General features: G+C 40.8%; 1 protein-coding gene and 1 long non-coding RNA gene across 5 annotated transcripts in view; one reads left to right on the top strand and one right to left on the bottom strand.

The window, feature by feature from the left end:
* kcnd3 (potassium voltage-gated channel, Shal-related subfamily, member 3) overlaps window positions 1-22,076 on the bottom strand; it is a 120,984-nt gene that overhangs the window by 61,712 nt on the left and 37,196 nt on the right. The gene's annotated exons all lie outside the window — the stretch shown is intronic.
* LOC143414461 (uncharacterized) lies at window positions 13,789-14,463 on the top strand. Its single transcript, XR_013095079.1, has 3 exons — window positions 13,789-13,957; window positions 14,031-14,237; window positions 14,317-14,463. It is a non-coding gene; the product is annotated as an uncharacterized LOC143414461 (long non-coding RNA).

Here is a 22,076-nt window from a genome sequence, read left to right on the forward strand (position 1 = left end):
ACTACATCTGTGTCTTTTTGCATCCACACTACTGCAGCATTTAAGGACCCCTAAGATGAAAACTCTGCTGACCCAGTTTCACTTTCAGACTGTGGGGTTGTGTTTGAGTCTGGTTTTGCAGTAAGAGAATTTTGGAAACTATGATGCCGATGCCCACGTTTGCTTCCTGTCTGAGTCCGATCGGTTACCTTAATTAAACCGAAACATTACAGCCAATCTCAAGTGCCTTTTGTGATCATCCTTCTTATGTGCGTACCCCTCTTCCATCACCACAGCTCTAAGGTTTCTGCATTTAATTTGTTCTTTGGTTTTCTTTCGAAATAACTAACGCTCTGCTTCAGATTAACGAACGGTCATGTGATTTACTTTTACACGGCTGTCAGTGAAGATATAATGATATAATTTCTGAAACACTAACTTAGTTGCAGATCATTTTCACATTAAAACACAATCTTAATGTGGCTCTAATCCAAGAAAACAGCATTTCAAGAAGTTTTAGCTCTGATGGCAGACAGCTGTGTTTGACTGCTTGACTGTACAAGTGCTCAAGTGTGTATGAGTTAAGCTCCTTTAAGACTCGCAAAGCAATCTGGAACTCTCTGCCAGCTGTATGTGTTTATTTAAAAAGGACTTGGAGTATTTTTTTTTCAATTTCCTCTTGCAAACTCCCAGCATATAGCCCGGTGACGTTTTCCATAACATATAGCTCTAAAACGAAAAGCAGTTAGATTGGCAGAAAAGTCACACAAAACATAACATCTCGAGGACAACATAGCATGTAAATTAAGCATAGAATGAAAATGAATCTGCAGAACTCATCCAGATATTTGCAGCGCTTGAGTTTAGATGGCTGGATATTAATCTGACGGTGCAATTAGAGAAGTCTCTATGCCAAAGACGAGATAGCAGATTGTTTACTGCAAGAGCAGTAAACAATCTCCTGCCTCATAAATAAACTTGCTGCATTGTCTGTTACCGTGTGCCAGATGCCCGATATAACATGAGCGCTTCTATCTGTAAGGAGTCCAGACATGTTTGAACAGTCGAGACAGAACTTTTCTATAAACTTTTCAGCAAATATTTTGGATCTTTGTGGAAGTCAAAAAGCCATTCATCATCCTAAAGATGACTAAGGATTTATTATAGATTCCATGTCTGTAACGCATTACTGAGAGGAGAAGCCAAGCCAAAGAATGGTACTCTGAGATGTCAATGAAAAGCTCTGGGCCCTGCAGGCAGTGAGATAACAAGTGAACTTCAGGGATTCTACCTGTGGGGACCTAGAAATGAAAACACCAGTGGAGACAGCTCTGTTCCCGGGAGGTCTGCTTTGAAACTACATCGTGTTGCACTAGTACCTGTAGCCACTGCTACACACACACACACACACACACACACACACACACACACACACACACACACACACACACACACACACACACACACACACACACACACACACACACACACAATGCATCAGGAATTCGCCAGACAGCTTACAGTACTTTGGAAAAGTTTTGAGTCATTTTGCTGATTTCTTTATAATGTATGTACTTTCAATGAGCCCAATCTTCACATTTTAATGTCCTCTTGAACAATAGTTTTTGAGGTTTTCTGAAGGTCTTTCAAAGTTTGGTAGATTGACATTGAAATTTTTGGTTGAAATCAGTAAGTAAGAAGGAGGTCAGGAGAGTCCATAGATCGTGTCTATAGATCGTGGCTCAAGAGTTGGGAGTTCGTCTTGTAATTGGAAGGTTGCCGGTTTGAGCCACGGCTCCGACAGTCTCGGTCGTTGTGTCCTTGGGCAAGACACTTCACCCGTTGCCTACTGGTGGTGGTCAGAGGCCCCGGTGGCGCCAGTGCCCGGCAGCCGCGCCTCTGTCAGTGCGCCCCAGGGCGGCTGTGGCTACAATGTAGCTGCCATGACCAGTGTGTGGATGGGTGGATGACTGGATGTGTGAAGTGCTTTGGGGTCCTTAGGGACTAGAAAAGCGCTATACAAATACAGGCCATTTACCATTTACCATAGCCATATTTAAAACACAGTGGAGGATCTGTTGGGGCAGCAGTGTTGGGGATATTTCAAAGTTAGTGAAATTATGATCGCAGAAAAGTACCACCAAGCTTTTGATTCACGATGCAATGCCATCTGGAAAGCATCTAGTTGGCACTGGCTTCATTTTGTCCAGAAATGCAATGATCCCAAAGAGATACAATGTAATAAAAGCACAAGATAGCAAACACACAGTGGATAACTACTAGCCATGGATTGGCCTCCCCAGAGCCCGGACCCCAACATTATTGAAGTTAATTACGGTAACGATCAAAAGACATCCAAAGAATATCTAGAGAACTATTCCTGAAGGCTTCTTAAGAAAGAAAGGTAAGAAAGCTTACCTAAGAGAGTTGTGTTGAAGAATAAAGGTGCTACTACTAAATATTGACTTTCAAGTTCATTAAAATTGTGCAAACTCTGTTTCTGCCTTACAGGTATTTCCGTGTATGTTAGCACGTCTCAATAAATCACTGCACATAATTTAGATTTTCTTAGCAAAATATAAAGGGCTGACTCAAGAGTTTTGCACAGTACTGTAGAAATAGATGAGTGCAATATTACTGCAGGCATCTCATGTTGTCACTGACATCTCTGTTTCATACTTCATCAGAATTCATTATGAACGACTGTATTGCTTATTTACATGCTCTGTCACAACCCAGGTTCTATACAAGACCTTATGTTCACAGAGCAAAGTCATGCTTTTATATTCATGCATGATATCCCAAATGAGCCATGACTGAAACGCTCTGGATGACTATGAGTGGCCTTTGAAGTAAGAACAAAGAGAATTCCTGCTCTTCCAGTTTCTGATGCCTCTCTTTCTTTCCCGCTCTCGTTCTTGCGTGATGGTTTATAGCTCTCACTCACTTTTTTCTTTCCCTAAATAGAACACCTGTTATCAACTATTCCTTTTAAACTCACCTTGTGAAAACACTCTGGTGATGATTTACAGTTCCTTCCTAAGCTCTTGGCTAGGAGGGTTACAATTACAATATCCAAGTAACCTTACTTTGTCTGTTCTCTTAGATTGTTCCTAATGAGAGTTGCTCTCTCATTAGAGAGGCTGCAAGGGAGAGATGATTCAGGCAGAGTGCAAGGTCAAACATACAGTCTGTATTACAAATTAGATTGTACAAATGCAAACACAAGGAAGGATGCTGAGCACGCACAGCAGTACAAACAGGTGCAGAGGAGAGGCCATAACACAGACTTGCAGACACATGATGTTCACACTAGGAGAGAAGCAAACACACTGACCTCTTTCAGGTCCTGTGGAGCCGCACCTCAGAGCTTTGAGCTATTTTTAGCCTTTTAGTCTTCAGACAGTTAACCCACAACGCTCACAAAGTGTGTGCCCCTAGTGGCACGTCTTCAGTCAGATAACAGTGTTTATCTACAGATGCACACACAAGAATACATAAAGACTGCCTACACAAAGCAGGTGGAAGTACAAAACCTTTCCATACCACAGTTAGCGGATGATGGTAAGTATGGCAGAAACAAATTATATTTTCATTAACCAGTAATCCAGAAATTCTTGTCATTAATTGGTTGGACAATAAAGTAAAAAAAAAAAAAAAAAAAGTAATTTTGATACAATCAGAGACAAAAATGGGAACATTTAAACAGCAAGCGGTGCTAAGTGATTGCCATTGTGGCTTCAAAAATACACTCAAAATGAATTTATAATCACAATTCTTTCTCGCTCATTACTTATCAAGCCAGCAATTACATAATTGAGAATTCATCTCCTGTGGCAAGTGTCAGTGAGACGCTGGGAAATAAGGACAATTTGTTTCAGCTCATGAATGTTCAGCTAAGCTCAAGATGGTATAAATTCACCTAATAAATCCTTCAAATTTAATTTACCTCACAAAAAGCCTTTTCCAAACTGCTGCAAAGCTGAAAGCAGACAGTTGTCTTGAGTATCACTGTAACCTAAAGCATTTGTGGACGATTAATTTAACCACCAGTCTTTGAATCCATAGTGTGTGTTGGGTAGAAACTAGAAACTTTCGTGTGGTAGATTGCAGTTAGCTACACTGTAACATAACACCAACATTGACTGGTGTTACTCCTTCACTGACAGCCCTCTCTTAAAGTCTGAAGTTTCACTTTTAAAAGTTGTGCAACGCTAATAAACTATGTGAACTGTACTGAATTAGAGATCTGCCAAGCTATTTGTCATGCTCTTTAGTCAGGGGTTCTAAATCAGAGCCCATACTGCTGTCAAATTCTTTAATAATGCATCCATCTCTCCTCTTGAGACCACTACAACCATGCCTTTATCCGCCCAGTGTGGGGCAAGACCCTGCGGCCACACACTGCTCTCTCTGCTCGGTGTCCCACATTGCTGCCCAGCTCTTTTTGTCTGTGTGGCTCTGAGCAGCAGTCACTTTTACTCTCTTCTTGCAAAATTCTCTGTATGTTTTCATGCTACATTAAGTAATGATGGAAGGGATCAGTGAAGTGCACCCTAGGCTTCTTAAGAAGTACATGCAGGTGTATATACTTATGCTGTCATGATTTGAGCAATGTATGTGAATGAGCATATAGTGCCACATCTCCAAGGTGATTTCTTTTTTTTTTGTTTTTGGCAAGGATGCCTCTTTTTCATAGTGATTGCCTTTTGCCAGAAAGAACCCTTATATCAAAGAAAATGTGACGATTTTAGAGTTACTATAGCAACTAATGCTTTATATGAAATATCCAAATGCACTGATATTCACATCCGAATCCAGTGGTAATTCCTACTATATTCAACATTTAGTTTACTATAAAAGAATGCTTTTCTAATGGACACTAAATACAAAATGTAATTAGTCTAATGTGAAATCACAGTCTATTTACGTAACTTTAATGATATTGTAGAAGAACAGAACAAAACTGAAATGCAGTAAAATACTTTCATATTAGGATTTTCCTACAGTGCAGCCATACCCGCGACCTTGTGGTTGTTAGTCCACATTCATTGGCTGATGCTTAGTGTCATGTTATTATGTGTCCCAACATCCAATGGCATGTCACATTGTTTTCATGGCCACACCCTCACCCCAGGTGCAGAGGCCTCTTTCTGTTCAGGAATGTTGTGAATACTTTGAGATTTATATTAATTGCAATTCCTATGTCTACATTTATTTTTTCAAATATATAATTAGCACAGCGTGGCCGTGCAATGTTTAAATGTTTTTTTAAAGTTTTTATTCCTATTAATTATATTTTCACTTGTTACCTCTGAATTATTGAATCAGACCTAGATGACATGAAATTTTCAGCACAATTATAATTCAAATAATCCTTTAATTATTGATTATTCTCATTAATTTTCGATCATTTTATATATTTTTCCATAGTATTACATTTGAATTTAACAGATCATTCTCTCACATAACAGACAAATATTTGTGAAATTAGGATACATTTGTGAATGTATCTTTACAATCTAAATATGCATATGTACAAAAACATATATTTAAAAAACAAGTAAATTGTGTTTTACTATATGTACAGTGATGTTTTGTTATTTTACCTTTGACATGTAAAATCTACTTATGTAAATTTAATGATATTCTAGAAAGACAGTACAAAACTGTAAAATATACAGTAAGATACTTTGACATTACTATTTTTTGGAACAGTGTAGAGACAGAAGAAAAGTCAGGGAATCCCATTTGAATTAAATCTATGGGGAAGATGAATGTTTGCATTGCAGTCTATAAGTCCTCCTGACTCAAGCGCCTTGATGGGAATTCTTGTTGAACAGAACCGAATTGAAAATTGAATCGACTAAAAAGAGAGATTCAGTAGCAGCTGGAGCCATGCTACTGAGATGGCTGCGACACAAAGTTTAGTATAACGTGAAACCAGCAACACAACCTTTAAAAGTTAATGTTTTTTTCTTTTTCTGGAACCCACATTTATTCCATTTGGGACCCAATTTTCTTCCTTTGTTTTGACACACATCATAAAATAAAGTAATACTGTGCCAAAAATAATAAGAACAAAAAACAAAACAAAACAATAATGAGAAACCCAATTAAGGCCAGTATTTACAGTGGATAGTTAGGAACTACAACACTGGCTGTATCGCATAATTATATTCATGCCTTCATTGCTTGTATCACTATGAGTCTGAACATCTGGGTTAACAGTATTTAGGAAAGCAAACATATTTACTTCAGTACTATAGAGCACCTGTTCAGCATGCTCAATATTGTGAAAGAACAAATTTCATTATTAAGATCTACACCATGATACCGGCATAAAGAAAATCAGCCCTTGTGTTGTACAGTGACAAGTACAGTCATGAATTATGCAACAGAGGAAGAAAATGAAAGTAAATTAATGTCAGTATTCATACCATTCTCTGGCAATAGTACATCTATATATGGTAATGCCAGTAAAGCCATTTAATGGATTTCAACAGCAAAGAAGAAAAAGTAAAGAGGTGAGAGAGAGAGAGAGATAAAGTGGGAAATAAGTTCCTCCACACACAACCTTGCACGAGTCAGCACACACAGAAACACTCACAAAATTCCTTTCCAATTAGACTCTGTATGTCTGTTTGATCCATGGTGCCGCATGCATGCAAAACTAACACAAACAAAAGCGCTCAACTGGAGATTACATAAGCCAGTATAATGTGAATACTTCTTCTCTCACCTCTATTTTTCTCTCGCTTCTCCTCTCTTAAGCATTCTCATGCCAGGTAAAGGCTTTGCTTTTTCTTTTTTCATTTTCTATTTTAATGCAACATTGAAAAAGCTGATCTGACAAATTAGGAGAAAACAGACTAAATGAGTGTAACGAAGTAAAAACATAAACTAATCACAGAGACTGAGCAATAAAACCAAAATGCGTTAAAGCCTTGGGAAAAAAAAGAAAACACTTCTAAGGTAAAGTATTTTAGGCTCCCTAAGCCAAAATTAATTTCCCTGAGGTCATTATGTATGAAATGCAGTTCAATAAATCAATGTTTAGCTGTGGTGGTGAGAAGACAGACAAGAAAAACAGCTCAGTGCACAGGAATACCTGCTTTTCTACTATTGTGTTAAAATCTGGTTTTAAGCTATCAACACAAAGGTTTGCCTGTACATTCCCCAAATAAACAAACATATTATCCACTATTTTTGTTTCATAGGCAGGAAGGCTGCAGATCTGGAGACGGGAATTGCAAACTGACGGCTAAATGCCCCGCCCCTATCACATCTGTTGTATTTCCTTATTTCTGTGTAATAGTGTTTATCTGTATGGTCACAAATAAATTATTAAGTCAAAACATAAAAAAATCAAAAGAAAAAACATAATAAAACAAAACAACTGGAAAGATGAAGAGTGCTGGGTTGCGGTGAATTTATCTTCTACATTTAACTCTGTAACTTCTGTCGGTGCTGTGCTTTTTTGGAAATCGAATTTCCCAGAGGAACCCACCCGAGGGATTAATAAAGTTCTATCTAATCTAATCTAATCTAATCTAAATTAATATACTTCTAAAAAAAAAAAAAACATAAATCCACTTATGGTTGCTCTCTGGCACTCAGGGGATCAGCTAAATCTACAGCCAGTACTGTGGGCAATTGGCAGGGCAATGGATGATGATTTACAACGTGAAAACACATCACGCAGGAAATAAATGACTTCGTCGTGCTTCTCAGTGGTGGCAGAATGAGAGAATAACTGCCCACTTGGTGCAGAGGTTAGGCGCTTATTACTGACAGGACACCCAGAAGAACATAAACACTCAATACAAAGAGGCTTCAGTCCTCGCCGCGTGGGTTTTCACCCAAATATTTCATGTTTAACATTTCAAGTAGGTTGTTTTACATGCTTCATTTAACTCAAATAACTCTTTGCACTTTGAAAGGTAAAGTGACTGTACGTCACCATAAAAAAGATGTAACTGTCATTAAAGTGTCATCTGGTGCCCTGCCATACTGTATTCAGAGCCACATAGGGATTATGGTGTCTCACTTGAGTCACCACCCCATCTCCTCTGCCAGCCTTTCCTATTCGAGAAACTAATAGAGCTGTTGAGTTTCCATGAATCTCATTGTCTTTATCAGGACAGACGGATGCCCATTCACCGTGTCTCACTCTGTCACTTTAGAGGTTTCTTACCTTACCTTTCTCCTTCCTATATGCCAGTTGATGAACCCTAAGTACCGAGACATGCTATATCAGTCTTCTGCCTTTCCTGTGTCCTCTGTGGATTCTTGAATAAGCCATTCCTAAGCGCTTTGTTTTTTGGCTTTAAAGAAAAGGTTATTTGTTCAATAGAGAAAATAGACATGAAGCTGCCAAAAAAGAGGAGAGAAAAGAGATCAGTCTGTCTTATTGATAATATTTAAGTTGACAGAGAAAGACAGAGATCAAGAAAGACAGCAAAATACAGCTAAAAGCAAGACAGGGTAAAGGGCACTGATGACATGTATCTGGTCAGTGTTTCTATACATGTACGTAAACAGATTTCCCCAAAAAGCCACAGAAAGTGTGCTGCATCAGTATAAAATATGTATAATTTTTTATATTATCAGAGAGTCAGAGGCTGCAAAAATGTTGCATTAATGCAGTACAAAGCATATGTATTTGTGTGTATGCATGTTCATATATAAACACAATCGCACCTTCCAGTAGGCAACTATTTTGGATTAATTCAGAACATATGACCACTCAGCAGAAAAGTAATGACTTTTCACATTTACTTCTTCTCACTTCTCACATCTTTCATCTCCCACCCACCCCTCCCTTAACCTCTTCTAAAAAGCCACAGCTGGCACAGTGTGGCATTGCCAAATAGTGCCCATTAATGTAGCAGACGTGCTCTGCATGCTCACGGCTAATACCTGCTAGTGGGTGTGAAAGTGTCCAGACTCATTTATAATTACTGACTTACTGATCCTTTGATTGACTGTGACTGTGAATATGAAACAGCCTCTAGCCCTAGCGACCGTGAGCAAGCTCTTAGATGAATTTGCTGATGACTGTGATGGTGTGACGCAGAAATGCATTTTTTTTTTGCCTAGGAGTAAGTATGGCACTAGCTGGCTCTGAGCCCTGCTAATGAGCCCTATGCATGATGAGTAGTTAGTGTTGGACAAAAAAATCAGTTTACAGAGAGCAGTAACTGAGTGTGCTGCATGCAAAGCTAAGTGATAATAGAAATAGAGTCATGCTATTTCCTGCCTCCACTTGGGTGCTATTGGGGATGCACAGAGACCTACTACTCCCTCTGGATAGGGCTAATTGCAGTATTTGCCAGCGGTTCCATTAGAGAACATTTTCTTTCCACACTAGTTATTGTAATGTGGTAGGAAGGCACACAGAAAGCATGAGTGGAAAGTTACTCCAGAGATTTTATTGTAAACAAGACAGCTGAGGTACTCAGAGATGAGAGGACAACAGAAACAAGGAGCATCTGATATACAATTCCCCCGCCTGATGTGCAAGTGTCACTGCAACAGTGTTCTAATTGGTCTGAGGAGGCAAGATCTCACATGCTGGACACAGGAGACACATAGACTGGCATATGGCACTCAGACTGGAAGGCTCATCGTGGAGCGCACACACACACACACACACACACACACACACACACACACACACACACACACACACGTACAAGGATGTTTGTACTCAAACAGCGCAAACCTCACAGTCGGCCTCTCTTTTTTCAGCATAGCTTTTGCTGTTTATCGATGTGGAAAAGATGAACCATATATGGATGAGGAAGCATATAAATAGTAACAGCCACATGCACGTACACACAAGTGCATTCAAAGACACCCACCTACACAAACAGAGAGCGGTATGAATATTTAGCATTGCAGAAGTGTGTCTTGCCCACAAGCATGTAGTAGTGTTACCACAAAGAGCAAACATGGTCTAATAGATAGCCGACAAGGTGGACAGCAGGGTAATAAACACGTTTAGATAAATCAGACACGTCAGTGCTGAACACAGCAGTTTTAATCAGCTCTAGGTGGATCTCTGCAGCGTAATGGAAATGTGTAAGATACTATATGTGTTGCAAAACTGTTTCAAAGTAAAAGCCAGTGCTGCTCCACACTTTCATGTAGATTCAGATGGAGAATCAACTCAGGATAAGTCACTCAGTCCAGAAGCATCAAACTCGTCTCTATGCAATGCACTGAGCAAGACTAAAGCCTGATTTACTGCCATTAACCTATTTTTTATTTTCCATTCTGATGGTGAGGCTGTGACTTAGAATGAAACATTTGGTGGACAAAAAGGTTTGGCACAACAACACAGAGTGCATATTTAACCCCCCAAATTATGTATTGGCGGTTCTACTTTAGAAAGGGCAGAAGGTAAGTGATGACAGCAGGAAGTGGGCCAGATTTTGACAGATCAAAGGTCTCTGGCCCGTTAATGAATTTAATTTAAGCAGAAACCCACTGGGCTCAAAAATGAAGCCAACATACAAGTGCAAATCGGCAGTTCAGTGAAGGGAGTTAAACCCCATTTACTCATATCCTGATATTTCCAACATTATCCAGTATACAGCTGGGAGGAAAATGTGGTTTTGGTCTCAAATGACAGTTCTTAATTTGTATCAACAGCACAGGGAGTGAATTTACCCCCCCCCCCAAGTTTACTGTAAATTGTGGTCACGTTGAAGCATGAGTAAGTGCCAGCCAGACTGCTAGCTGTGTGCTACTGTAGCCTTTACCTCGACTCATCTTAGTCACTGAACTGGACCTCTCCATTTTGGGTTGTGGGGTCTTTTAGAGCATTTTATCACAGTGTAATGTCCTGTGAATAAAACTGTAGCATTTATTTGTATTTCATGCATCACTAATTAGTGGTCAGTGTCTGTACAATGAAACTTTATCGTAGCCTGTTTACTGAGCATTAGCTGATTCCGTCTCATGCATTCTCTCCTGGCACCTGAAAGCCAACATGGCCAGCGCTAAAAATAAAGCTGAGGCTTCAAAAGACACGGTCGCTACGCTGATCTTTCACGTGCCATCTGCAGATTAATGCAGTAGACACTAAATTATTATCAGACTTTTGTGGTCTACAAATGCACAGCTCTTTATGGAAAATGCATATCAACAATATAACATGACATATGAAAACAAATAAGGACATTTTAAAAAAAAAGTTTTGTGAATAATTCATATGCCTGGATTGATACTCCTTTCATAAAAGCAGAGAATGGCCCTGAGAGACACAAGGGGGACTATAACATCCTGTGAAAAGTGATGTCTTCAAGGGAAGACGTAATGGATGTATAATTAGGCATTAATGGATAATCTGGGTTAAGGCCCCTCTGCGTGGCTGTGCTTTGATGGATAGAGGGGTAGAGTATCACAAGGGAATGACGCATGCAACTCAAAATACAACAACAAGACCCTCAGATGCTACATCTGGAGTTGTCATGGTAACCATTTCCCAAGAGTAGGCCAGCTGACAATCAAGTTCTGAAATGATACGTGTGCGAGCGTGTTTTGCGTGTGTTGCTGTCAACAGGCTGACAGGGCGAGACAGAGTTTAATCTCAGCAGATTGAGTGTGTCTATGTTTATCATCAGACAAAAGCAGGATCACAATCAAATGGGATGTAAAAGATTTCCACGCCAGTAACTGGTCTATAGATGATAGTGTTGTAGAAACTCAAGACAGGGGGAAATGAGTTGAAAATATGGCGGGAACAAAGGGTGCAAAAGAGGGTCACCGGAGAATTAGAGGGAGAAACAGAAAGAGAGAGAGCAGGAGAGGCACTGTGCATGGTTTAATTAGAGTGGCTATAAATAACCTGGGGCCTGACATTTGAACATGGAGACCTAGCCAATGTCTTTCTGTGTTTTCTGCTAGATGTGCTTTCCTCCTCCTCCTGCTCTTTCTTGTCTTCTTGTTGAGTCGCTCCTCTTTCCTCTTCCACTTGTCAATTCTCTTGTGTGTCTCTTACACAATCACACACACACACACACACACACACACACACACACACACACACACACACACAAAATCACACACACACACACAAAATCACACACACACACGTCTCTGTATAATCCCTGCTATATATGTACCAGCAGGGAGTGAAAGTGACATATCAAAAACAGGTTTTTCATTAGCTGCCAGGAAGAGGAATGAACCCACAGACAGACTTGGCACCTGGTATGATGTCAATACCCAGCTACTAATAGCTCACTCTGACACAGAGCACCAATCTCCTCCACTGAGAAACATATCTGTCACTTTGTTGACACTGGAACACAAACTCTGCTGGAGATGTGGTGACAGGTCTATTATATAGTTTACAGGTAGAATTTTTTGGGGTTGCATGAGAGTAAAAACGAAACACTTAATTTGGGAGTTAAGGCTGCTTCATCGTTATTTAATTGAAATTGTAATTTTCCCTGCCCTCGTGTTATCATTATAGTCTTCAGTCTCTAAAAAGTTGCTATGGGAACTCTATTTGCAGAGCCATAAGGGACTGGCAAGGAAACAGCAATATATGAATGATGAGGAGGTAGCTCTAAAGAAAGGGGGGAGCAAGAGTGGGATATGTCATCTGTATTCCACTGTCAAAAACAAAGAGGAGAAAACACAAAGAGGGCTGAGCAGACAGGAGAAGTTAAGGAGGGGGCGCAGAGGCTGTTCATCTCTGTCTGAGGAAAGCCTACCTGATTTGCCAGCAATAAGGCCAGTCATTACTCACTGAAGCCCAGCGGTAAGACTTCTACATCTCTCTCCTCCATCCTTTAATACTTGTACTCAACCATCGCCCCCACCTTTGCATGCACGCAAACGATAAAACACGAAGAGGTAAGGGAGTGAAGTCAAACCTGAGCACACGGGCAGGCATGCAACTGGGCAGAGGACATCTGATCAATAGAGAAGGAGGAGCAGCAGTGACCAGATGAGATCACAAACGGAGGACAGGAAGCAAAGGCTCTCTCGTGCCAAATAAGCATCTGTGAAGCTGAAATTGCCATTATTTTTAAATACATTTCATATAATCACATTACACATCCAAATTGGTGAAAAGATAAAGGATGTTTGACTCCATCTATAATCAGAAGCAATTTAGCAGAATTTGTTTATTTTCTCTAAAGGGGAAAAAAAACAACTAATTATTACAGCAGCTCTCAGAGCGAATGAGGCAGAACCTGCCTCAAACTTCTGTCTAGCTTGGCCAAGAGCTTTTTTCTTTCCACCGTGCAACAGCGTATTTCAGCTTTAAAATGTGTGCTTTTGTTGTATGCCGGACAAATGTTTGCGTGTCTTTCTGAATCTGGATTGTGACTGTGCGACAATGTGTGCTTGTCAAAAACCTTTTTTCTCTTTCAATAGGCTGGTAATAAGGTTTTAGTCCAGCAATATGGTGCAGCCGATAAGCACAAAGGCCAATAATCCATACAAATATTAGCCCAGGTTTCAGAAATGGCTCAGCTGAATGGGAGAATTTATGTACGTCTGCGTGCCTGTGTGTTTGTTGCTCGTCGTGCGTTTGGACTGGGCATGTTTGCGTACACGCTTATTGGACCATTTGCAAAACAAGATTTGTAATCAAAATGGACAAACAAAAATAGCTTTATTGAGCAGCTGGGATTTTTTTGTTCTGTGCGCATGCATATGCACAGCTGAGAGACTCTGTGTGCCCTCGTGTGACTCACATGTACTGGTGTGCATCAGAGTGAGACCTATGATAGATGAAATTGTCTACAGCAGGTGAATGAGAAAAACTTCTTGTCATGGTCTACGGTGGGTGGCTGGAGTTTCCATTAGGCTCCTGAACTGACCTGGGATCCGCCCCTGGGCAGGGCCAACTCCAGCTCCTGCACACCTGGAGCCTATTGCAGGCTATCAAGCCAGAGGGATTTAAACCACACATCGATGTTCACTCACTGCCAGTTCGTCATCAACCCATGTTGGTAACAGGTCTTGTGTTTCAAATTCTCGCTGTGATTTATCTTACTAACAAAGACTCTTTCGTGCTACAGTTGCTGTACCCACCCTGGCTCACTCCACCTCCGGACTCGGAATACCTAGTGATCATTTTGGAAATCCCTCTGTGCCTCACCTGCCTGCCCTCCTGCCATCACACTCCATCTGGAGCCCCGGATCTCAGGTCAGCCTTTCCACGCCACTCAGCCTCCCCTGGATCTTCATCATCCCCCTCTCAAACACTCCAGGTCCCTAACTGCAAAGTAAGAATTGCTGCTCTTATACTGGCCACTTCTGAGCTGCCTTCACTACCTGCCTAACTTCTATATCCTCTCCCCTCAGTGTGACTGTTCCCCACTCAGCTCCGTTCCACTTCTCAGGCCTCGTTCCCTCGCCCTAGCCACGTTCCCCTGGGCACGCCACACCAAGGCTCCACGTCACGTCATTTTCTGTCTTTGCCACGTTTCCTTTTTTTTCCCCCTTGCACTTAACCGTAATAAACTGTTAAATCATCTACTGTCTCCGCTCTGGGTTTCTGCACCTGAGTCCTATTCAGTACCGGCCATCCGTCGCCGTGACACTTCTCCCACGAGTACCCTGCAGCATGAACTATATCTGTGCATATATTCATATCATTGTGCATTTGTGTGCGAGCAATCACCTGTTGAGGTCTGATGTGGGTTTTTTCCCTAAACTTTTAAACATTTGACCTTACTGTTTTTTAATACTCTGTGTTAATTTAATGAGATAAACATTCAGGTTTACATATAAGGAAAGACAAATGTGGTTTACTATATTTCATTAACCTCTGAGCTTGGGGCTAAATGAAAGAATTTTAACCACCATAACAAGCAAAATAACCCCTGACAGATATTTGACCTCATTATTCTTCTAGAGCTGGTCTTAGGGAAGCTTGGGTCTCGGTGGTCAACAGCCTCTGGAACAACATGTTAATAGCAGATTGTTTCTACCTTGTGGTATGGACAGTTCAAACCCACTAATTTCATTGCAGATCCCCCGAAGGAAATCAATACTTAACTCAGTTAGGGTCAATGCATTTGCACCTTAAGAATCAATAAGTCATTAACCCAGAAAGCACAAAAGTCTGCAAGGAAACACACATATATACAGTACACTGCAAGACAAGCAGGCAGCCAAGATGTTTATGTTTTTATCTGCCATGAAGTACTACGAGGGAGGATCTGTTTCAAAGTCACTCTGCTGCGTGAGAACACAAAACATGCAACCAGACAGCTGAGCTACCTTCAGCAACAACAACAGCCAGGAGTCTTGCACACACAGAGCCCTCATCATCAAGTCTGTCTCAGATTTCATGAAGACACAAAAACAGCTGAAACTGTTTAAATCTACAAAAGAACTGGTGCAGGTTCTCCAGGATACATGACACATGTCTGTGTGCAAGTTTACTTCTACTGATGCTGTAATTTACTGTTACTTTTTCTGTGCTTGTTGGACTTTACGTTGAGTGGCAGTTCTGGGAAACACCATGCTTTACTTTTAGCTATTTGCATAATACTGCACAGTCATTACTATCTTTTTTTTCTGTAATATATGTCCACAGACCCGGCATCTCCAACGTAACCCATCTATACTCAACACGTTCCCAAAACGTAACATTTTACGCTAGGTGACAAATCGTCAACACATTACGTTTTCGGCTACCCACCACGTTCCTAAATGACGACCTCGGAAAAATGAGGAAATATGACAACCGTATGGACTCAATCGACGCAATTTCGCCCTTTTTCTGCTTAGAAACACGCTATTTAACATCATTAAAGTCCTGGTTAAGATCAGGAAAAAGGTTATGGTTAGGGCTAGGGATAAGGATAGGGTTAGGGCTGGAATACAGGGCTGGAACGTCCTTGCACTGGATTTCAGCCATAACCCGCCGCGTACCATAAGAACGCCGACGATCTCCTTTCGCGTTACTCAGGAACGCCGCGGGGCGTGACAGAACGTAGGCATGTTACGCCTCGGGAGTGAGAACGGCCTGCTATATTTCACATGAGGGAAGAGGTAAAGATTTGAAGCCTAAAGACCTTCCATTTGCATCATTCCTTAAAAACAGAATCTATGTTGCTGAAGCAGAGACAGAACACAGCAGGACTCTTGACTAAATGGTGGGTGACAACATTTTTCTGCCTGACTGTACAAAAGAGAAAATTATCACAGTGATAAAAAAAAACTAAACAAAAAAAAAAAATCCCAAACCATGCTGTGCTATTTAAGTTGATACCATATATGTCCTGGTACAGCCATTTATTTATGACCACATTTCTCCTTTTCTTGATCTCTCTGGACAGCTCAGCAAATAAACACATTCCAGGCAGAGAATAATAAAGCAAGTTCTTTAAAAAAACGCTATGCCAGGCTACAAGCACTGTTGTGATCATTTGTGGCCTCCAGATAGCCACTGCGCTACTGTATTAGCCAGGCCAGATCACTCTCGGTGCCTGCAAAAGTGGGCACTCAGAAAGGCTGGGCTCTAATGTGAGTCAGTGGAGCGGACATGCACAGACACACTTGCACAAACGCTCACACAGAGTCACCCACATCCACGCATGTTTCTTGGCATTTGTAGCAACTTTGGGCTGAGAGAATTTCTGGGTCAGAGTAACGCAGCTAATTTGCAGTCTGCAAACGAGAAGCCGCCATTCTCACAAACATCACTTATAGAAAAAACAAACAAACAAACAGATGCAACCAGAATGTAACCTAAGACTGTGAAACGATGTCTGGGCAGATATGCAGATATGCTCCCTCGTGCCCTACAGAGCTTGAAAATCTCCATTGGCTCCACCAAACATTCATGCACTCATATCCTGTAGCATAATGCCATGCACATTAGTACTCAGGTTCAATGGTGTTGACTCACTTGGTGCTGATTCTGCCATGAATGATTTCAACTAATGATTTGTTTCTGTGTAGAAGTCTTTTAAGAGCTGTTATTGATCTGCCCGTCAAGTGTGCTATGTCTATGTGACTGCCTAAAGACACAACATCAGCATGACACATCTGTCATTATGCCCACATGCGTGACAAACATGGTAAAAAGCAACCCAGTGACAGCAGTATACCTAAAAATACATTTTGAAAATACTGGTGCATATTTAAGCCCCAAATCCTCTTTGAAAAGAAATACTCCAGAGAAAAATGCTCAAGGGCAAAAGGTAAACAGCAATCCAAGTTGGATTTATTCATGTTTTAAAACACGTTTTTCGGACAAAGAGGGTCACAGACACAACTACCTGAATAAATTGTGCATAAACTGCAATGTCCTGTAAAAAAACAACACTAAAAAAAACAAAAAATGGATTACATAACGTGTGCATAAGTGCGGCCTGGGAGTATGTTTGTGTGTATTGGATCTAAGTGCGTCAGCATGTTGTGGATGTCCTCATTGGTCTCAGCTGCCTGTAATTAGGGTGAATGCTAAGAGTGCAGGAATGGAGATCCCACAGAGACTTTTGTGACAATGACGCACAGGCACAGAGGATGATTTCATTCCAACAATTCTGTGTGTCACTGCACTTACGACAGGATGGTACACAGAGGTAACAGTTACAGTGAATTCAGTTAACATGTACAGTTAGTGTGTACCCTGTACCCTGTGAGAATCCACCATGGCACCATAGTTATGCTAATTATATGAAATATTTTCCTTAGCCTTTAGGGGCAATGCCGAGTACAACATGTATTTATTCTTTAAGGGCATCACCCTGGAAATACAGAGGTCTCTGATAGGCAGCTACCGCAGATAGTATAGACACAACAAGTTAAAATCTATAACCAATAAAAGAAAAATTACACAGAAGCCAAAACTATTATTAACATATCAACAGTGATGGAGGGCAGTATTGTAGGTCAACTGTATGAATTACCAAACAAAGAGAGAGACTCTAATAGAGGACAACTGACTACATCTAAGTCCACAGTAAGACCAGGATAAGTAATGGCCTTTGGGCGAAATAATTTATGCTTTCAAAATAAAAAATGAAAATGAGGAGTTCAATCTATAAAGCTACAAAGGAAGGGTGCAGGGGGTTGGCTAGTTCCTGGTGAATATATCCCTGTTAACTATGCTGACGGGCAGCCACTGGTGCACTGCCAAACCAGTCTGGGTGGAACTCATGCTTCCGGGAACAGAAGTACCTGGATATAAACAGTCCTCTGGGAGAACTTGTTTGGCTGTCTCGAATTAATCCAAATGTTACATACCAAACAGTTCAGGAAGAACACGGCTGCTGTTACATCCCTACTTCCCCGCGTCAAGAAGCACACAGACAGGGGCAGTTTCTCCAACACACAGGGTCTCAGGTAGAAATCTGGATCAAATTAAATACATTACAGATGAGGGCACTACCAATACCCTAATGTCAGACTAATAGTCACATGCTACTGCTTTGCAAGGCTCATGATAAATCCTGTTTTATTCTGTGACAGGAAGAGTGATATGGCATACATCACTTCAGGCAGCAGCAGGACAGCAAGCACACCGCCTGCTGTTCCATTGTAGTGAGTATCAGATATTGCCGAGGTGTTACGCAGCTTTTGGCCCTCCCGCCAATGCAACATACCCTCTTTGTCATTGTCATGTACTCGAAATTGAGTTGAGGGTTCAATGGTTCCTCATTACCCATCGCAGACAGCAGCAACACAGAGCTCGGCTGAAGATTTGGCATAAGCCTCATCACGCTCACGATGCCGATCACCGAGAACGCCCAGCGGTTGGCTCGATGCAGGTTAAGTTATTGCGGTTACAAAAAAGGAAGCCTGACGAATCACTCGGCTGATGCGATTTCCCAAATGAATGATGGTCAAGCTGCAGCACTCGGTTCAGTCTCTCAGGAAATGGACTGTGTATGTGTGTGTACTTATGTGTGAGTGCATGTGTGTTATGGCTGTTAGGCTACGATCTTAGCTTCTGAGAAAAAACTATTCATTTTTCATTACTATACAAAGGGACATGATTTAATATTGTGGTAATAAATTGCCTCTCCTCTTTAATATCGTGTTCAAGAGAGAGCAGAGCTTAAACAGGGCGTTGTGCCAGACAGTCCAGGTAGTCGACTGGCCGACACGAACACACACAAACCACCTTAATATGTAATAACAGCTGTGAGCATTTCTCCTGTCAACATTACCTGTGACAAACAAGAACATGGTGCTATTTAGGGCTGCAGCTATTTTTTTTTATAACTAATGAATCTACAAATTATTTCCTCTTTGAACTGATTAATTATTCAGTCTGTAAAGCAAGAGAGAATAAAGTGGCCATCCCAAGGTTTTTGCACTTAAACTAAAAGCTTAAAACATTAATTTCCCTAAAATGTTAGTTATGGAGCAGCAACAGTTCTCAGAGAAGTTTAACACTTGAGCAGCTCTCTACTGTGTCGTTTTGCGTCATATCAACCAAGCCTTCTGCTCGATTTGCATAAAAGTTATACGGCAGAAAATCTCAACATTTACAATGATTGCTGTGAAATTTTATCTTCATATATCAAATAGTTCTAAAAATATAGTTTTTTGAAAAATGGTCCATTGGCTCATTTCAGACCATTTTTTTCGACACACTGAAATCTGAGGCAATATCTGAACATGAATATGTCAAAGACTATTAAAGATAAAAGCCTGAAATTTTCACTGGCTTTTCTTACCATCTAACGGAAACAGAATCCGTAATTTGGAACAGATACATCAAAACTGTACTGTCTAGTTAAAATATGAACTTAAATAAGTTCATTATATATATATCCAAACTTTGGATCACGGTTTTTCAAAACCGGCTGATTTGAGATGGAATTGCTAAAACAAAAATTACACACAGGAACTCAAGTGGGTGAGCAACATCAACAGAGACGTTTCTGCTATTTACTTTTTGTAACACAAAAGAAAATTTACAGTTATTATTCATGTTTACCTCAACTGCAACCTGCAAAGTAACCACAGTGGGGTTCATTTCCAACCTGTGTGACTGCTTATGGCCATTTAATGTTTTAATATCAGCAACTGCAGGCTGCATCAATTCCCTGGGTAAAAAGCTGTTGTCACACCCAGTTGAAAACCAAGGCCAAAGCAGTAAAATGAATTTAAAAAAACACTACGTTTTCCTTAAACACATGGTCAAACACACAGAGATGAATACAAAGATGTTTTACCATAACACTTAAAAGTTTTACTTTGAAGTCTCATGCTAATGAATCCCACTGAAACCCCAGCACTTGCAGTTAAGCCTCATTGCCTCACACTGACACTGTTGTGAGAGCTGAAGGGCTCCCTGGTGTTGTCCCTCCTACCCTTGCTCTTCCCTTCTCTCCCTCCTTGCTTCATTCTGTCCATCTCCAGCTCTTTGAGTTATTGTCAGCACAGACAGGGGGCCATGTCGCATCATTAACTGACTCGCACAGTACAGTCTGCACCCCAAATGCAGAGAACAAGGCTTTTATGTGGCTGATGGACGGTCTAATTCTCTATTAATGGAGGCAACTCAGCCTCATTGCGCATTAAAAATGAATGGATACAAGCTCCCTGCTCTCTGATAATTACACCATACACACACCTGGGCAGGGCCGACCCTGCGTAATACCGACAACAGTGGGCACTTAGAAGGACACTTTCCATATAAAGTGTGCATGTTCTCCTCGAGTCTGTATAGGTTCTCTCTAGGTGGAAGGTGTCAAACATAAGGCCTGGGGACCAGAATCGACCCGACTGGATGACTTTGGAATATATAAAGGAAGGCATTAATTTTTTAAAATGTTATTTTTAACTGTATTTTTATGTTTTACAGCTTTTCCTGTTGAGAAAGACCTCCTGCTCAGCCATTTGTACTACAGCAAAGTAGTTAATGGACAAACAATTGACAACTGAGTGCATCAAGGGAAGCCCTCAGCAGCCTAACCCTATTGCAGCATAACTAAGGGAGGATTCAGGGTCACCTGGTCCAGCCCTAACTATATGCTTTAGCAAAAAGGAAAGTTTGAAGCCTAATCTTGAAAGTAGAGATAGTGTCTGTCTCCTGAATCCAAACTGGAAGCTGGTTCCACAGAAGAGGGGCCTGAAAACTGAAGGCTCTGCCTCCCATTCTACTTTTAAATACTCTAGGAACCACAACTAAACCAGCAGTCTGAAAGTGCTCTATTGGGGTAATACGATACTATAAGGTTATTAAGATGATGATGTTGAGAAGTATTCCAAATTTGATTCTGGATTTAACAGGGAGCCAATGAAGAGAACCCAGTATGGGCAAAATATGCTCTGGCTTTCTGGCTAGTCCCTGTCAGGACTCTTGCTGCAGCATTTTAGATCAACTGAAAGATTTTCAGAGAGCTTTTAGGACATCCTGATATTAATGAATTAGAGCAGTCTAGTCTAGAAGTAATGAATGCATGAACTAGTTTTTCAGCATCACTCAGGATGTTTCTAATTTTAGAGATATTGTACAAATGGAAGAAAGCAGTCCAACATATTTGTTTGATATGCGCATTGAAGGGCGTAGCCTGGTCAAAAACTTCCTCACAGCAGGGCTGGACTGGTAATCTGGCATCGCGGGCATTTTCCTGGTGGGCCGATGCACTTTTGGGCTGATGGACTGGAATGAAAGGTTGCTGTGCACCGGTGTTATGCCAAAAAGTGACACCAATTGATACTTTCCAATATTTCTACGTGTTTGTGACATGTAATGGCTTTTCTTATCTATGTGAACAGACTTCAGTGAACAGGATTTACAAAGGGTAATCACTTTTTGGCAAAAATAGATGCACTATATTAACCGACATAATTATCTGTCGGGGCTACACACACACACACACACACACACACACACACACACACACACACACACACACACACACACACACACACACACTAACAATAACCTCAGTTTTATCTTAATTTAGAAACAGAAGATTGGAGGTCATCCAGAGCTTTATGTCTTTAGGACATTCCTGCAGTTTGACTAATTAGTTAAACTGCAGGCTTCTCTAGCTTCTCTAGCCTCATAAATAGATACAGTTGGATGTCATCTGCATAACAGTGAAGAAAATATATCTATGGCTTCTAATGATACTGTTTAAGGG

This window comes from Maylandia zebra, linkage group LG20 (assembly GCF_041146795.1).
Source record: "Maylandia zebra isolate NMK-2024a linkage group LG20, Mzebra_GT3a, whole genome shotgun sequence".
NCBI classification, from domain to species: domain Eukaryota; kingdom Metazoa; phylum Chordata; class Actinopteri; order Cichliformes; family Cichlidae; genus Maylandia; species Maylandia zebra.